Source organism: Pyrgilauda ruficollis, unplaced genomic scaffold, assembly GCF_017590135.1.
Source record: "Pyrgilauda ruficollis isolate IOZ18807 unplaced genomic scaffold, ASM1759013v1 scaffold19, whole genome shotgun sequence".
NCBI lineage: Eukaryota > Metazoa > Chordata > Aves > Passeriformes > Passeridae > Pyrgilauda > Pyrgilauda ruficollis.
This window is the reverse complement of record NW_024518095.1, coordinates 4,628,637-4,646,916: the sequence shown is the minus strand read 5'-3', so window position 1 is coordinate 4,646,916 and position 18,280 is coordinate 4,628,637. Positions and strand designations below refer to the sequence as shown.

Genomic DNA, 18,280 nt, shown 5'->3' with positions numbered 1-18,280 from the left:
GCCCACACAGCCTCTCCATGTGTCCCCAAGGACTTGGGGGCAGCTTCACAGTATCGTGCATTTCTCCTCATTCTGCACCTTCCCTGGAATGCCTAAGGCCCCCAGCGTCATGGTGGACAGGTTCCCACCACCCTTCACCACCCCTGTTTCTCCCATCACAGAAAGCCTCAAGGTGAACTTTCAGGTGAGACGGGGAGTTTGGAAGCTCCCTCTGGCCCCAGCTAGAGAAACAGTGGAGAAAGAGGGGAAGGTGGGCAAGGGAGGGGGAGGAGTTGACGTGGTGAGAGAATCTGGAGGCTGGAAGCATAATCTAGGCAGAGTGTGACTCTGAGGTAAAGGTTTCTTCCCATTCATGAGAAATTGTGAATAGCTTTTCCTCTACATTAAACAGCCAACTTCATAAAATTGTATACATTTTCTTGCCAGAGGTCCAGTCTTAGATGTTGGATTCAATTGACTGACATATCTTTATCTTAATCCAGTTGAATTTAGATAGGAGTGTTCTCATTATCTCTGCAGAACCAAGTGTCTCAAACCTGAGCCAACTGCATTTTCCTCTGGAGTTTAATATAATAAAGATTTTAACAATCATATTCATAGGATTCCAATTAGAATGAGGTAGAAAATAATGATACAGGGCAAAGATAAACGCACTTTGGGTGGTAACTAAGTACTGACTACCCAACATCAAATATACCAGTGATGACACAGGCATTAAATGTGCATGTAAAGTATCCATATGCAAATTGCTGACTGAGTGTTATATTTGTGTGCATAAGAACATGCTTCCTTCTCTTATCTGGAAAGGATATAGGCTGAATTTCTGCATCTGCTTTTCAGAACAAAAAGGACTCCTGAAATGGAACTCATTAGTGCAGGCTGTTCTACATTCCCAGGACAGCTGAAAAGGTAGTAAAACCAGAATTATTCACTTCTCTTAAAATTTAAGTTTTGCAAATACTTGGATGTTTCATACCTACAGAAAGAATGTCCCCCTTTGGATACAAATAGCTTGATCCTGCAACCACTCCAGAATCATATGGAATGAAATTGAAAACAAAAGCCATTTTCATTTCTGCTGTCAGTCTTCATTTAAAAGGTGGAGATGAACCTTCCTGCTCACTTTCTCATGAATATTTCTGTGAATAAGATTTTGTTTGCAGTGGAGTCAAAGAATTGTGGGCTTTCATGTGGGGCACTGTTGGTACTGATGTGGCCGTGTTCAGTCTATGGGTTTTGAGGGCTTAGGAGAAGTGTTTTAAGCTCCCCATCAGCAGAAATGTAAGTAGGTATGTTACTGAAGAGAAGGACACGTCTTGGAGAGGAATGACACAATATAACCTCAAAAGAAGACAAATCCCATGGTCTGTTTGTGTTGATATTACTGTGCTGTACTGAAGGAACTTGAAGGAACCATGCAGGACAACTGTTAGGAATATTTTAAAATCTTGTTAACTCATTTCTTGTGTCTTCTAGAAGAAAAATGGTGGAACTTTCTACCAGTATTTCTTTGTGTTACACAGGAGATGCAATCCTGATTATTTTAACAGAAGGATTATCCCAAAAAAGGATCTGCTCTCTAGCAAGTCTCCTCAGAGGGGTTAGCTGCTGTGGTGCAGCACAGCTGTTCATGCCATGACATCCAAGGGCATCCTGCAAGGTGGCTGGGTCAAGGAGTGCAAGCATGGTTAATTCTGGAGGCTGAGGGACACAAAGTCTTGCAAAGCACCAGGACTAATGTTGTTGGACTGGCATGTAGTTTGCCATAAACCAATTCAAACTTTCCTCACTGCAGTTTTTGTTCAGCGAAAGCAAGCTTCAAAAAGAGTAAAAATATGTTTTTTCCAATGGCACCTAACATCTATGTTTTATCAGTCAGTACATAACCTCTGCAATATTATATGTTCACTGTGTGTCACTGTAGGAAAAAAACCTTACCTTTGCAAATAGTGCGTTTTTTTAAAGTGGAGTTCATTACAATGTTACTGAATTAAAAAGTTCAACTCTTCTGCTTATTCTTTCTCTCTCCAGAAATATGTTCTAGTTCAATGCATTTAAGTGTAGTTTGAATTTTTCTTTCCTAAATCTCTGTTTAAAATCTCAAATGCCAACATAACCCCACAGTTTTTTCTCTGACCAAAAGTCCCCTTTCTGTAGGACACGGGGGAGGGGGGGGGGAGAGTTTTCCAGGGGCTAGCACAGAATTTCACACAAAAACCAGCCAGCCTTCTGCATCCCAGTTTCTTATTTAATTTCTGGATCATCTGCTCAGTGGCAGCATTTCAGCTGTTCGTGGAGTTTTCCAGCATCCCACAACCTCCACTGGGTGTGCTGAGGCTTTTATTTCATGGTTGGTTTCCCTGCTATGCTGCCAATGACTGACAGCACACACATGCCCCTGAGAGCACGATGGACTGTGTATAGTTCACCAGGGACATCCTGGCGGCTTGTGAACCGATGCAGGAAATATTGTCAACTATGTGTTACTGATAGATCCCAGCTCTTCTCATGACTCATATCTTTGAAGGTTTGTTGCTTTTTTTTTCTACTCCAGCAATTGATGGTGCCTGGAGCTACCCAAACGTGGTCATTAACCAATAAATACTTGGTTTAAAATATCCTATGTTAACTAACTTGCTTTAAGATAACTGTCTGAGAAGTCATTTATTTAGTACTCATGATCATATCCTAACCGGGTGCCTAATTTACAGCTGGTTCGTAAATGTGCATGTTTAAAAAGCTGGCTCCTGTGAGTCCAGCTGCACAATGTGAGATGAAAATGAGCCGTGAGGAGCCGTGGGATGTGGAGGACAGAGCATGAATGGCAGCACTGCCACTGGGAAATGCTTCTCCTGCACCAAGGGGCAGCGTGGCCTCCCCACACCCCCATCACAGCCCTGGGCTGTGGCCACTTGCCCCCCTGCAACCCTCCTCTCTGCACTGCACTCACATCCTTTTCCAGAGAAATGCATCACTCCTGCTCATGGTGTACATGCCTCGCACCCACACTGTGCTCACTCACCTCACAAGTTCACAAAAACACCTTGCACATCTGTTCCCAGTCTTCTCCTTGGTGTGGTACCAGGCCTTTCTTCAACACCTCAAAGAGAAAAACTGAAAATGAAATGTCTCCTGCTGTCTCTTTGGCATATCAGCATTCAGCACAGTAGGACAAAGAAAATTAGGTTTTTTCTAATCATTCAACCTCTGCTAATGCACGACCCTAAGATAAAATTTTATTTAATCACAGCTAATTTTTCTGTTTGTTTACCAGTCACAACAAAACAAATCAGGAAACTAGGTGTGATTGTTGGGCAGTTTTCCCATCACGAGTGGGTGGGGAAACTGAAGGAGGAGCCCTTGGTCCAGTCCAGGACAGCATCACCTTCACCAACAGATTAAGCAGGGCAGGGCACTACCTGGTACCATTTCTATGAAATGCCAAGCTTTTCTGATCCTAAATGTCTATGTGCAGGAGGGAAGAGAGGCTGCCTACACAGCCAGGCATCTTGCGGCAGAGGAACAAAGCTGCTTCCCTATTGTCCAGGGAAGTCCTTGAGCCACCATCTCTGGAGGTATTAAAATGTCAGTAGATGTGTTATTTAGGGACATGGTTTAGTGAGGACTTAGCAGCGCTAGCTACGAGTTGGCATCAATGATCTTAGTGATCCTTTCCAATCAAAGTAATTCTATGGTTCTACTTCTGAAGGAGTCCAGATCCTCAAGTCCAGATTGCTGAAGGTGTTTTGGTTGTATTTTAATGGACACCGGCTTCAGTGCGGTTAAGCAGGCAACCATCCTGAATTTGATTCATCCCATCCTGACTACAAGCTATCCTCCCACTTCTTCAGCAGTTCATGCCAGGGCTGCAGAACTGCGGGCAGTCACTTCTGGCTGTGTGGGCAGCACAGGTCCCCAGGCTCTTTTCTACAGCCCAGAGGAAAGAAGGTGTATCACTGTTACAAACACACTGCTTTCAAAACACCTAGCTGCTCACTGACACCTACAGACTGCCATCAGCTCTTCAGCGTCAATTTCATGTATTTCTGATTATTTAATTCAAATTATTAGTAAGAGTGAACATGACAAGATATCACCCACTTACTTACACCTAGTGGTGTGCTAAGGAGAGAAAGCTACAACATTTCAGTGACTGGCCAACTTCTAACTCCCTTTCTAGCTTCTGGTCGAGTTCTACTACCTGGAAAAAAAGGGGTGAGTTTGAGCTTTTGACTGATGTTAATACCCTATTTTGTGAGCAAGAAGTATCGTTTACCAGGACACCATAAATCTGGTACAACTTGTTTGCTGGAATACGAACTGACAGGTACAGTAGCTAGCTGTAACTTCCCAGCTAGGCATATCCTAGATCAGAGGAAAATCCAGAGTGTGGAAAAGTGGTTAAACTTATGGTAATTGTTACACTCCTGTATCTTCTACCAACAATGAAATCAGTTTATAACTCCTGAATGGAAAAAATTATTCCATATCACTCTCCATTGTTCTGCATCACTACCAGGAAACAGGGCTATTACACAAGATGAGGTTTACCCTAGATGAGAAGAGATACATTTTGTTTTTAAATTATATGAAAGAAAGATGAAAGTAAATCCTTTCTGACCTGGCAAATTTCTATTGTGCACATGCATCAAAAAAGAAGACTTTTTTAAAGAACACCACAGGCATAGCATGAACAAAGTAAAATCTAAGTTAAGGCAGGTGCTGTGTGCTCAGCTAAACCAGGGATAGCACATTAAATCTTTTCAAGAACACCAGAGGTGAATAGCCCTGCTCAGGAGGGCTGACAGTGGATAACAGCAAGGATAACCCCTGCCACAGCTACCCTGCACTGTGGGTGTCCCCACACTAGACTGCCTGTTCCAGCTTTGGTGGCAGTGCTCAACCTGCAGCAGTTTTGTGCCAGGTCAACACCTGCACCAAAACACCTCAATAACCCAGGAGCCAAAATTCCCTTCTGCAGGACACACCTGCAGCTGGAGCTGGGGTCAGGACCAGCCAGTACTGAACCACTGAAATGTGCCACTCTGACACTCTAGAATTTGGGGAGTTTGATTAATCTTTAGGCTTTTAGATAAGTTATACCAGTAAATACATACCATAGATTTTGCTGTGATATGCTGTAATTTTAATGCAGTTTTTAATGTATTATAAAAAATCAACACATCAGTCAAGGTATCAGTCATTACATATGCTTTGTTCTATGGAAGTGAAAGGATATCACAACAAATGGGTAATGTTTAGCATCATTACCTCCCCGTGTAGCATACTTGCTGGGGCAGGGACAGACATGGAGCTATTTCTAGGCTGTTCCATGTAATGCTTTTTTGATCTGCTCCAGTCATTGTTTCCAGGTGTTTATCTGTTGTTGTTTACCTGAAGGGAAGCAGGTTTTCCCTCTCCTGCTACAAAGCCATAAAAAGGAAAGACTGAAAGATGAGCATAAAAAAAGCTTCCAGCCTCTCTTCCCTAAATGGCAGGTTGCTACTCTGCCTTGAGCCTTTCTGGCTTCTGCCAAACCTCTTTGGATTGAATGGAGAGAAACCATGTAGGAAGAAGGAGAGGTTATTCCCACCATATGATGAGAAATATACTTTTCTTTCATTGCCTAGGCCCAAACCAGTCCCCAGCCAGGGCAGGTCACCACACAGACAAACCTGCCCGCACTTGTGTGGGGGCACGAAGAGGTATGACAGGTTTGGGGGTTGCCCACCCTGCCTGCATGTGAGTGCTGCAGGTGGACTTTAGAGATGATGCCCTTTGGAGATGAATTGCTCTTTCCTGGTATTACAATAGGATTTTTTAAATTGTGAGATGACGCTGACTAAATTAAGATGTAAACCATATGCTGAAGTCAATAGCATGGATTTTATTTAAAAGTAAATGAGTGGTAGAGAGAGGTAAGGGGAACGCAAAGAGAGCGACAGAGAAACAGATCAAGTAGAAAAAAGACATCACCACTCTGTAGATTCTGATGGCATCCTATTGGTCTTCTCAGTGATTGCAGGCTGTACACAAGTGGTAGGAAAAAAAAATCCACAAAAGTCTCCTTTCATAGGGCTTATATTGCTCAGGGGCTAGGTGGAAATGCCCCTGGTACCTCCCCTGGATGATGTAATACTGGATCAGGAACACTCAATGAGTCTTCAGTGTTCCTGATCCAGTATTAGACATCTTAGACACCTTCTAAGACTGTCTGCAGCTGTCTCTCACACTAGTTGAATCAATCACGGACCCATTATGGTGCATCATCCGGGATGACTATGTGTGAATGTCCTTGGCGCTCCCAGGAGGGTTTTCACAGCTGAGTCATTATGTAAGGGAGGATGCTGGAATGATAAGAAGGACTATCCCACCTAGCAGGACCTGCCCCTTATCATCCTCTTCCCTTATCTTGAAATCCAGTTTGTAACCTCAGGTGTGCCTGCCCTTCTGCACCTGGGGACCACGCTGTGCATCAGGAGCCAGGCACCCAGATTGTTTGAGCCATGAGCACCAATCTCTTGCAGCACCTGGGCGGTCACTGCAGGAGGTCAAATGTTAGCAATTCAATCTCTTACACTTTTGGATACATTCTCCTGTGACCTGCATAGCTGGACAATAGTACCACCTTATCTCAAGGTCCTTTTGCAGCCCAAATCAGTCGGCATATTCAGGGAGGGGTGAGATTCGGTAGATGAGCAGCTGTTTCTTTGGAGTTTGCTACAATGGACAAAAGTCTTTTGGTGATCTTAGCAAGGTTTAAGCTATTAACCATTTCAGTCTCTGGCACATGGGAGCCCTGCTGCTCTCTGTGGCTAGGCCAGGGCACGTAGCAGGAATAGAGGGTTATTCTGGTCAGGAGAACACCCCTGTCTCTGGCTGCAGTACCCTAACAGTGAGTCCCACGTGTGCAGCCAAATCTGCACATGTGCACCCAGCGAAGACGCTCTTCTAACACCTCATTCCCTCCACTCCCGTGCCACCCCCATTGCCTGTGACTTTCTGTAGTTACTTGGATGTTGAATTAGAAACACTTAAGTATACTCTTTGATCCTCCACTGGAAATGGTAGCCCAACACATTTGGCTGTTAGCAGATTGTGGGGACTGTATGCACAGGCCTGTAGAGCGAAATATCTTTGGTTTTGTATAGAAACCCAGCTGTGCTCACACACGTGCCATGGCACATGCTGCATTGAAGTGTGATGACAATCACAACTGAAAACACAAGATGCTTTCAAGGCCCTGTAATTGAAGCAAAAGAAAAAAAGGCTGGGTTTAGAGCCTGTAGTGATCAGTACCAGGCCACGCTCTCAGCAGAACGCTGCCTTGTAACTGGCAGTATTTGACAGACTTTGTAATTGCCTTCCAGGCCTGGTGGCTGTGGCTTGTGCAGAATTGGAAATCAGAGCCATGTGGGACCAACTGAGTGGCTGCAGTCTGTGCTGTCCGTGTTTGCCGGCAGGCAACAGAGTGGCAGCAAAGGTGATCCCTGAGGGAAGTGAAGCAGGGAAAAGAGGGCTGGGAACAGCCAGCCACCATCTGCAGCTCCTTGACAAGGTGCCCCATAATATCAGTGCCCTGCATCTCAGCCAGGGGAAGGGTGGTTTTTGCTGGAGCAATGACTTCATTATATGTCAGTGCTTCGGGGTGAGTGACTTTTAATGGAAGTCTGAAGGCCGGTCCCTCTGCTGAAGCTGCCTTCAAGCCCCTGGGAGCCTTGGCTGGGATGCAGTTGCTGTGCCACCAGCGGTCATGAGCCTAACGGGGCTTTTGTATTTCCTATCTTGCCTTATTTGGCTTTCCACGGGTGTGTTTACTCTTGCCCTCTCCCTCCTTCTCTCCCTAAATACATGCCTGTACATACCTTACGAGTGTATGTAGAACAAAACATACTCATTTATGTGCTGTACTTGTGATATTGTTGGCTTATTTCCCTGGATTAAAGGATTACATGCTAAAGATGTCCATCTATGCTTGACTATTCATGCAACCCTTTAGCAATCATTTACTGTCAGTCTGACCACTCTGGGTTGGGTTTGATTTTCTGCTGGGAAAATTCAGTGTTACCAGCTTAAACTTGCTGTCTGGAGATCCAAGAACTAAATGTCCCCTGTCAAGTAGCAAGAAGGACTAACCTCTCTGCTTATCAGACTTTACCAGGGCTTAAAGAAATGAGTTTTACAAGAAGAACTGAAACAAAGAAAGGAAAAACTATAAAGTATCATCTTGGAAAATTTGGTGAATCTTCCCAGACTCAGAGAAAACTAGGGAGAAAGTTGCTGTCCTGCACCTGAAATGCATGTGGATTCAGGGAAGATTACAGCATATTCCAAGGAAAGTAATCACTTTTATGGCTTGGCAGAAAGGCCTAAGATATCTATGCTGCTCTTTTTATTAGATTCAGCCTAACACTACCTTGCCAGATACTTTCTGGCATCAGTCTTCTTTGTTTATACCAATTCCTCTCTACCACCACCTCACTGCCCAGAACATCTCCAAAGTATTCCAGCTTTTTTAAGAAAGGAGAAAAAACATGACAGTGTCTCTTAGAGACATACCTGGTTGGTCAGATATTCTTTCCCAGAAATTCTCCCTCTTTCCTCATGCTCTCTTACTCAAATCTTAGCCCAAAGCTTACTCTTCTTCCTATGTCTGCTGGCCCCTGGTTCTTGTGGGACACAAGAACTCCATTTTTCTCAACCTTTAAATGCAAATTTTTGTAACAAATAGTTTCCCCTTACTTAATTATAACTGGCAAAGAAATCTCAGCTGGTGCAGTCAGCTTCTTGTGCTCCTCTGCTGCTGGCAGGGGTCTGTCTCAAGCCCTCACAGCTCAGCTATTCTTCTCCCTGTCCTGTCAACAGAAACAAGTGATGAGGTTTTGCCCTTTTAAATCCCCCAGTCCCATTTTGAGGATATGCATGTAAGAATATATACATATATATACACACACACACAGATATGTGCACAAGGTACCCACTCAAGAAGGGAAGTCAAGAGAACCCTCCCACTGCCTTCCTTCCACTTTGTGGGTAGAAGAAGTTCAGGGAATTCAGGGAAGAATTCAGGGAAGAAGTTCACTATGTGAAGGACCCTAAAAACAATTGTAAACAACTAGATGAGGAAGTGTGCAGAGAGCCTGTGTGGTGGGTTAATGTTTCAATTGCATTGTAAACTACATGCTCGCATGTCTTGGAGTGTCTTTGGGCAATCTCCACACTGGGATGAGTCTCATTTTGAGGGTGTGGCCAAGCTGTGCTGTCTCTGAGGTTCAAGACATGTCCAGAGAAATTCTGGGTGGCTCCAGGTTTGGAAACAACTCTGGCACCTGGAGATTGTCTCAGCTGTGTCCTTGTCATTTGGCCTGTAGCAGAAACCACAAGGCTAAGACAATTCTGATTCTTCAGAATAACACAGGACCATTTTTTTTCCTTATATGTTTTCAGAATAGTTTGAGGTTATGTGCCCAGTTTCATTGTTTCCCTTAGTTCTGTAAAACATTATCAGTCTTAACTTGTCTGCATGTTCATGGAGGTGGTTATTTTTTTATAATTAACAAGATCATTAAATCAAGACAGCACTTGTTTAACATTTCAACACATTTTTGTCTGTAAGTGATTCACTCAGATTGTTTTCCTGGAAAAGGTGTTTTCTGGGCCTGTAATCCCCTAGGTATGTGTTTCACCTTCCAATACTGAACTGGTATGGACATACGGAAAGAAAATCTTATCTCCTTGAATAATACCTAATACCATTCCCAGAAAAAAATAATAATGATCTGGCAAATCTCCAGCTATTAATGTTTTATGAGTAACTAACTCCTCCATATGCTGTTTTCATCCTTCTTCAGTACAGGAACAAAACGTCCCAGGCGCTCCAGTGCATTTGCCAAGTTTCTCAAGCACTGCATCATCATGGCTTCCATAGATGCTCATTGTCATAACAAAAATCATGGTGTACTGTTTGATATTTATGTGGATATTTAATGCACTTTTATAAGCTTTCTTGCTCTTTCCTTCCCTTTTGGATTTTACTTCAATGACAGGTATGAACTCTATGCATAATACAGGGAATGTATTTAATACACAACAGTTGTTCTCTCACATGCAAGTGGTTTCTATAAAGAAACCATCCATCACTGCTATATAATAAGCCACATCTTTTCCTGAATGGTCTGTCCTTCTGAACTGACATATGTGGGGATAAATAATACCTACTATAAAATAGGGAATGTGCAAATACTGGAGTTACTCTTGGAAGAGTTATTAATTTGAGATAAAACTATTAAAAGTGCCCAGATAACTTATGAGTCCAAAACCCATTTTCAAAAGGGGGTGAGATCTAAACCAGTGAAAAGATGTAGATGACTAACCAATATAAATAACCCAAAACCTAGTGTGGCTGCTTTGGACTGTTTCAGGTCTTCAGTCCTTCTCCTGTTGCACACGAGTTGCACACTCATACTTCCATCACTGACATTCCCTGGGCTTGTATACATCCATAGGGTCATCTCAGGATTTTTGAAGCTAATTCTTATTTCCTGCACAGGTTAATCTCTTTGATATAACCCTGTTCTCCCACTGCTGACTGGCATAAGAGCCACTACTGTTGTCCAAGACCCATAATGTTTTTCACTACCCACCAAACCTACATAGTTTCTAACTAGTCAGGAACTGGTGATTGATTCATGGCATATGTCAAAGCCAAGATGTTTCATGAAAATATTTTTCATTCTGGAAACTTTTGCCATATGCAGGCTGGAGTTTCCTTGTCAATCTCGCAGGCTGTGTTCTCTGGCAGCAGATGATGCCCAGCTCCAGTTCAGGGGTTGCAGCTCCCAGCCCTGCAGCACAGCAGGGCTGATGGCTAGTCTGGAGGCCCAAGAAAGAAAGGGATTGAGGAGTTTCTATGTTCCACACATCGTAGAAACATCCAGGAAATGCTGTGGAGTCATGTCTGACACCATTGCACTTCAGACATGGCAGCTACCTGAGAAGACCATGCCTCTCCTCCCCATGGGCATGTCTGCTGCCTTTGATTTTGGAAAAGACAAAAAACAATGTTTTGAGCTTCCTAGAACAAAATATTTTCAGAATTTCATTTCCACTGGAAAGGTAAAACTTTTTTAGGCTTTGTTCCAATCCAGAACAGAACAAGAAACTGTCTGGAAATGTTAGCATTTCCACAGAAACAACATGCCAAGTTTTGACCTACACTTTCTTTTAAAATCTCTTTTTAGTCTGAGTCCCAGGACATGAATTGCTAAATATTCTCTGGAAACCGTGGTTTCAAAGCCCTTGTTTCTTAAGAAGATATTTCAAATTTCTGTATCCACATCCTTCACCTGGAAGTCACCTCATCCATGTGTCTCCCCTCCATAGTTGTGTATTACACTACTGTGTTGTGGGGGATTTGTGTCCAAATGTGGTACTGTGACAAAAAATGCAATGTGAGACTATCTGTTTAAACTAGGAATTACATTAAATTATGTGATGCAAAGTGAGCAATGTGTGATAAAAGCATAAAAATGTGCAAAGAGAAGGGATCTGTGTTTCTCTGAACATGACAGGGAATTGGCTACACATTTCCTGATAATATTGAATGATGATGGATGGTCATGTCCTCTTATATGCATGTGTTTCCTAATTTCTCCTAGCATGAAGTGTAGCTCCCTAGGTATTGTCGCTACCTGATCCTCTCCTGCTATTTCAGGGACTCTCACTTGCTCCTGGTGATGCCACTTGGGCTGCATGGGGACATTTTATATCCATTTGCTACCTCCATGCACAAGTGAACCTGTTGACCTACCCAGTGAAGGGTGGTGATGGGAACTGAGAGTGACAGAAATCTGGAATTATTAATTTCTAATGCTCTGAAAAAACACCAATTTTCAAAAGTGTAGAAGGCTAGAAATAAATGAAACATTACATCAAGCAACATCCTTCCCATTTCAGATATTTTGCCTTCAATTTTGCACTTTGTCCCTTAGGATGGCAAAAAGCTCTGGCCTCTCTAGCCTTCACTCCCCATCACAGGAAAAATGTCCAGCCCAGTCTTGCGGAGACTCCTCGGAGTATTTAAAGTGAGCTGCCTTTCCTGCTGGCTGGTGGGGACTCTAAATATCCCTTTTCCACCTCAGCTGTTTTCTTCACACTCCTTGTTCTAAATTCTTGTCTTGTGGTCTGCAAGACTGGAACCTGGAGATATAAATGTAGAATAATTTTATCCCACATGAAGCTACAAAATTTTTCTTCCTCCTTAATTTAGGAAACAGGGTATTCCAGTGGAGGATGAGTCTCACCTATATATCATTGTTGTCTGGACATAATCACATGCATTCAGTAAAGACACAGATTCTTTTGTAGACCTTCCTAGCAGACCTTAACTCACAGCTTCCTGATACCTGCAAGTGAACAATCCTGCTAGCAATAAAAAATAATCTCCCAGGAGGACCTCTGATCCTAAAGCAAATGCTGTTTAATTCACCACTCATTAGGAGTGTATCTGGATTGATTTATTGAGCACTTCTGACCCCAAATCTTTTGAACAGCATTCCTTCACGATTATGTAGGGAATGGATTTGGGCAACACTTCTGGCAGGCAGAGTGGAAGAACACAAGTGATTCCTGAAAACATTAATATCATGTAACTTAATGAAAATATACTAGATGTTGGCATGCCCAGACCAGGAGGGATATGTTTTTATGTTTTCCACCCAAGGCCCTGGTAACTCCTGTAGTAAATATGGCTAGAACAATTCATTAATTATACATTTGTGGTTGTTCCACTTTTGAGTATTTTAGAAATATGCAGTCACATTCAATTCATTAAAAAAAAGCAAAAAAAAAAAAAAAAAAGCAGTATCTTTGGGTCCAAAGAAAAATCAATATATTTGGTAAGTACACAACAGCAGGCAGCAGCAGAGAGTATGATACCCTCTAGGGAATCAGCTTCTACTTTTTGCTTAATATTCAAAGAACAGAGAAATGGATACAACTGTACCAGAAGTCTTTTATATGTGACTGGCTACAGACAATTGCTTTCTAGTTGAGAAAAACAAACTTTCTTGCCAGTTATACCCAAGCAATTACAAACATGAAGAGAATCAGCCTCTGTTCTCTGAGCATATAAACAAAACACTTCAAACCTTCTAATAAGAATCAAGAGAGCAAAATACAACCTCCTGCTATATGCCTTGCCATTCTCATTTGGCTACAAAAGCAGGATAAAGCATGGAACAGGCTGTTGGCTGTATGACCCGTTTGGCCAACAAAGGTACATGCAGCAAATCTGGAATGTGCACTCCCCTCTCTCCTGGCTTCTAGTTAACAAGAGAGTGCAGAACCTGGCCTGTCTCCCCGACAGAGGCTCCAGAGAATTCACCAGAATATTTGCATCTACATAAATCACTAAGAACAACTGTTGCTTTAGGTGCCACTTGAATGGTAAGCAATGGCATCAGCTCTCATGAATTCATCAGAAAATTCCTAAGAAAGTGAGCTATTATCTTCAATCAGATCTCTTCACAGGAGACTAAATGGCTGGGGAAAAGCCTAATGAGCAATTTTTGAAATGGTTTATCTCAACTGACTTTTGGCACCTAACTCTCCAAATCAAATGTCTATTTCTAGTGGGTTTTCTCTGTTCTTAGCAGAGAGCAAGGGCTTCTTCAAAGAGTGAACTAGATGACAGAAGAGCTAACAGGGAGTGATTAAGGCCCTGAAGTTAGGTGCCTGTTGTATAAAGTTAGTAAGAACTGTGCAGAAAAGACTTACAATATTGAACATTGTCAAACACAATTTGTCATCAGTAAGGATCTGACAACAGGATTTTCGGTGTGGTGCAGACAGGTTCCTGTGGGTCTGCTCCATCTGAGATGTGCAAAATCACAGTTTTCCCCAAAAGGGGCACTGTTGGGTTATCTCCTTCAGCTGCTGCATAGGGTATCAGAAGGGTTGGAGAGCAGAAATCCTCACTTCTTGAGCACCCACAGGACTGGGGAGGGTGAGCTGGTGGGACAGGTGCGCACATCTCACCAGGCTTCCCTACACAGACACTCCTGAAATGGGATTGTGCTGTCCTCATCAAAACATTGATCCCAGAAGAGCTGACTCTCTGCAGGTGGCTTCCCAGAGCAACCCCACTATGGTGAAATTGGGCACAGTCCCAGCTGCTTTCTGAGTGCCATGAGTGTGCCATGAGTGCAGCCTCATCTGGTGTGGTCGGCAGGCTCCCTCCTGAGATGCGAGCAGGAGCCTCAGCAGAGAGGAATGGAATCTAGCCATCTCCAGGCGCTGTCTAATGAGGACTCTGCAGTGTAGGTGGGGGAGGGACTCTTTCCTCAGCAGCATCAACACACCCGAGAGCAACACAAATCCATTAATTACCTTGCACTGCTAACAAGTGACAGAAAAAGCTTTGTATCTTGTACTTGCTGCTGAAAATGCATGGAAAGTTTGTTCACTCTTCTGAGACCTTTCCAAGGGGCCACACAAGTGGCGAGCCAAATAAAGCCAGACACAGCCAGATCTGCCTTTTGCTTGGGCCTTCTGGATAAAAAAGTTTGTGGTACATGAAAGAGCTCTTTGAAGTGACTGATGTTGATGCTTGCAATGCGTTTGGGTGAGCGCAGAGAATACCAGGGCTGACGGTGTCAGGAGTCAGGGGGGCTCTTCCTCCTCGTGCATGGAGAAGCTGAGGATATCTGAGAGCTCTTTCTAATACACTGTGTGTCTATATTTAAAGGACTGTGTAAATTTAGATTCTGCTGAAACAGGGGAAGGGTTTGTGATACAGGGCTGAGGGTAGAACAGCATTTGCTGCGGCTCTGCGTCCTGCCTCGCAGCGTGGCTGCGTCACCAAGCCCACTTTTCCCTGGGTGGCTGCTACAAATTATTCTGATGGCAGGGTATGTTTCTGACTTCAGAACGTGCTCCCTACAGATGGCAGTGAATTACTTTTTAACAAAAACAAAATTTGTGATCTAGAGTCTCCAGAATAAAACAAGAACCTACCAAGTAGGTGGGCTTTTTACAACAGTTCAAAGAGCTGCCAAATGACCTTTCTTCTCTTGGTGGTGAAACAAATCAGTGTGTTTGATACAGAGTTTTCCATGGAGATTCACTGTAAGGTAATTAGAAAGAGAGGGGGAAAGAGCAAAATGAAAAACCAATAAAGAGAAAAAAAACCAGCTTCGTGTCACGTCCAGAGCAAAATCCACATCGCAGGCTGAGAGTTTGTGAGTTGCTGGAACTTTCCAACAACTGTACTATTGGAACTATACTGTTGTGGTATATCTAAGCATTAATTAGAAAGCAAATGTTGAACGTCTTGGGGCAAAGGTGTAACAAAGAACAAAATCCAGTCTGCCTGCTCCCATTAGACCAAGAGGCATCCACATGGCAACCCTGCCCCAGCTTAACCTCTCTGGATGCTGCTCTGCTCCATCTAGGAAAAGCAGGTAGAGAAGACCAGTGGCACTTTCTTCTGGGAAAGCAAATGGGAAAGCAGAGGATTTGAGTTGGGATGACCTGGCAAGGAAGTAGAATGGTGCTTGTGTAGGAAAAAAAGTACCAAAGAGTGAAGGAGTTAAATGAGGTTACCTTTTCAGCCCCTTACCCCTGTCATCTTCCTATTTTAAACACAGAAACCTCTAGGGCATAAAGCAACCCAAAGACAAATCCAGTCTGTTCAGCTGGAAGCTCCTCACTATTCATAAAGTCATGTATAGTTCTCAAATATTCCAGCATGATTAAAAAGAGGAAATTCAAATACTTTATAATCTTTGGGTTATAGGATTAGGCCTGTAATAGTTTTACTTGGCTTTATAAGCCTGATCCTGTCCCAGTGAACATGATGGGAGGTCAGTTATCAAGCCACAGGGGGCAAGATAAAGCTCTATATGAGTTGCTATTTTTTACTCTTAAAGTTAGTCTTATTGGGCCCAGCCCAACTTCAGCTGAAGTTAATGAAAAGACTCCTGCTGACTTTAATGGGAGTTGGATTGGCCCTATTGTCCTTTGTTGAGTAAAGTAATTTTAAAAGGTCAGGAGGTGAATTAAAAGAAAAGAAACAACTACATCGATGAGCTTTATTCAACGTGCTCACCTTATAGAGAAGAAGTGTTGTCTTAGCTGGTGAGAGTAGTTCAAACTAGTCCTTGTAGACTCTGCAAGGATAACAAAGTATGGTTTTACTCAAAAAAAACAAGTGGAAATGAAAATTTCTGAGTTCCGATTTAATGATCTCCCAGTGGCTTCTATCTGCTCAATTTACAAATAAAACAGACACCAAAGTTAGACCCGAATCTCAATGAAAGCAACCTTATGCCAGTGCAATTCCACTGACTTCAACGGACTTCTTCTTGATGCTTCAATGGGTTTCTTCTTGATTGACATGGGTGGGAGAGCTAAAATAAGACTTTCTGTTTCTAATTGCTATGGCCAAACTTTGACTTGGTCTATGCACTCTTCTTTCAGGACAGTCACTCCTTCACCTACACCTGAAGCAATTTGGTAGTCAAAGTGACAGGGAAGAGAAGATGGATTAGTTAATGAATCTGCTGATTGTGTAAAAAGGAGCACAGATGCAGCTGATTCTCCAAATGTTCCCTTGGCTCTGAAGGACAAAGAAGACAAAAAGGAAAGAAAAACTTACAGTTGTGCTGTGTGAACCTTCTGGGTTTTGACTTGCTTTCTGTGTCCTCTCCAGCTCTAAATAAAGCAGAGCACAGGTTTTATCACCATAGTCAGCAGATAAAACTATCAAATGTAAAGTTGCTATTTTTACACAATACTTTTTCATTATAAATTATAGACCAGTCTCCCTCGGAACAACTCTCATGCGCTAGTTGTCAGAAGATGCTGTAGGCAATCAGCTTCACAAAATTTTTCTTTTCCTGCTTACCCTTTTTACAGGATGCATTTTATGACCAAGGGGCATAAACCACGCTAAATTTCTTGGGAAATGCCTGAAGGAGTTTGGTTTTGATTTCTTTGCATTGTCCTTGCTAAATATTTCATGCTGTGAAATTCAGATAGCCTTCTCGGATACAGGAAGTAGCAACAGGAAAATTAAAGTGTATACCTCCTCCACACCCCACACCCAAATTTACTGCCATTTTATATATACAAAAATAATCTCTACCAAGCTGAGATGAATCAGAACCATCTTTCCAGCAGATGGTTAAAACTAAAGGGAGAGAAGGATGGCTTCATTGGGCTAATTCAAGAAAGGGAAAAGCCCTCTAAGCAGTTCCCTTTCCAGGCAGGTTAACAGTCCTGCTCTCAGCAGGTTCTGACCATCAATGAACTAACCCTTTCCTCCAACTCGCCTCCCACTGGGCAGGAATTCAATGCATGAGCAGAGGTCAGTGTTAATGCCATCCTGCTAAAGGCATCCAGCTTTCATTCACAAAACAAACCACTTTACTGGCTTCAGAGAGAAAAGGAAGTAACCCAGGAGAAAAAATGCACAAAGATTTTCTATTAAGCAAGAAGCAGTTTACGGTATAATACCAGTTGCAAAAGGGTTGAATCAAACATTGATATAATATATCTTTAAAGCAGCTTCTTAAATGAGAATCAATGAAAGATTATTTTGCCCATGTCTAAGCTTAATGGCACACTTACACAAATAAGATGAGAAACTACAGCTGCAGTGAACACTTGTGCTGCCTGCTGCAGTTTATAGAACAAACATTTGGGATCTATCTGGCTAATCATGATATATTTTTCATGTGATCATCTGTTTATGCTTCTTTGGTTTATACCTCTTGGGCTGGGCTGCGTGCCAAGGGGCTGGGGGCAGCAGTCAGCAAACAGCCCCCGGTCCCACGGGACCCTTGCGGGACCCTCAGTTACAGCTGCTCCAGCCTCACAAGGGAACAGGTCCCCCCACTCCTCCTGCCAGTTTCTGAGGATGCAGTGTGTTTGGAGCTGCACAGCTTAACCCCTCCTGTGCTTCCCACAGCCCTTCTTGCACTGGAGCCACAGACTGGGCATGCATATGTAAGGACAATGGCATATTCTGTTTCATGCATATTTTAACCAAAAAGCTGTATGGTGCCCTGGGGTAGCTCGATTGGGCCAGTGGTGGAAACACTTATTTCTGCACTTCCTTCCAAAAATTTTTTTTTTTCTTATGTGGCTTGTGTCACTTGGCCAGTGGCAACATGAGGAACTCACCATGGCTGCCTACTATGCTGGGCATCCTGGTTGGCCACTGTCCCTGTGTCCCCAAAGGCTCTGTACTGTTGTTCCTGCACCAGACCATCCCCTC

General features: G+C 43.0%; 1 long non-coding RNA gene across 1 annotated transcript; it reads right to left on the bottom strand.

Annotated features, from left to right (window-relative positions):
- Positions 1 to 5,869: 5,869 nt before the first annotated feature.
- Positions 5,870 to 16,714, bottom strand: LOC121352614. The gene is made up of 3 exons (XR_005954965.1): positions 16,658 to 16,714; positions 16,109 to 16,169; positions 5,870 to 8,855 (listed from the first exon to the last, which is right to left on the bottom strand). It is a non-coding gene; the product is annotated as an uncharacterized LOC121352614 (long non-coding RNA).
- Positions 16,715 to 18,280: the final 1,566 nt, after the last annotated feature.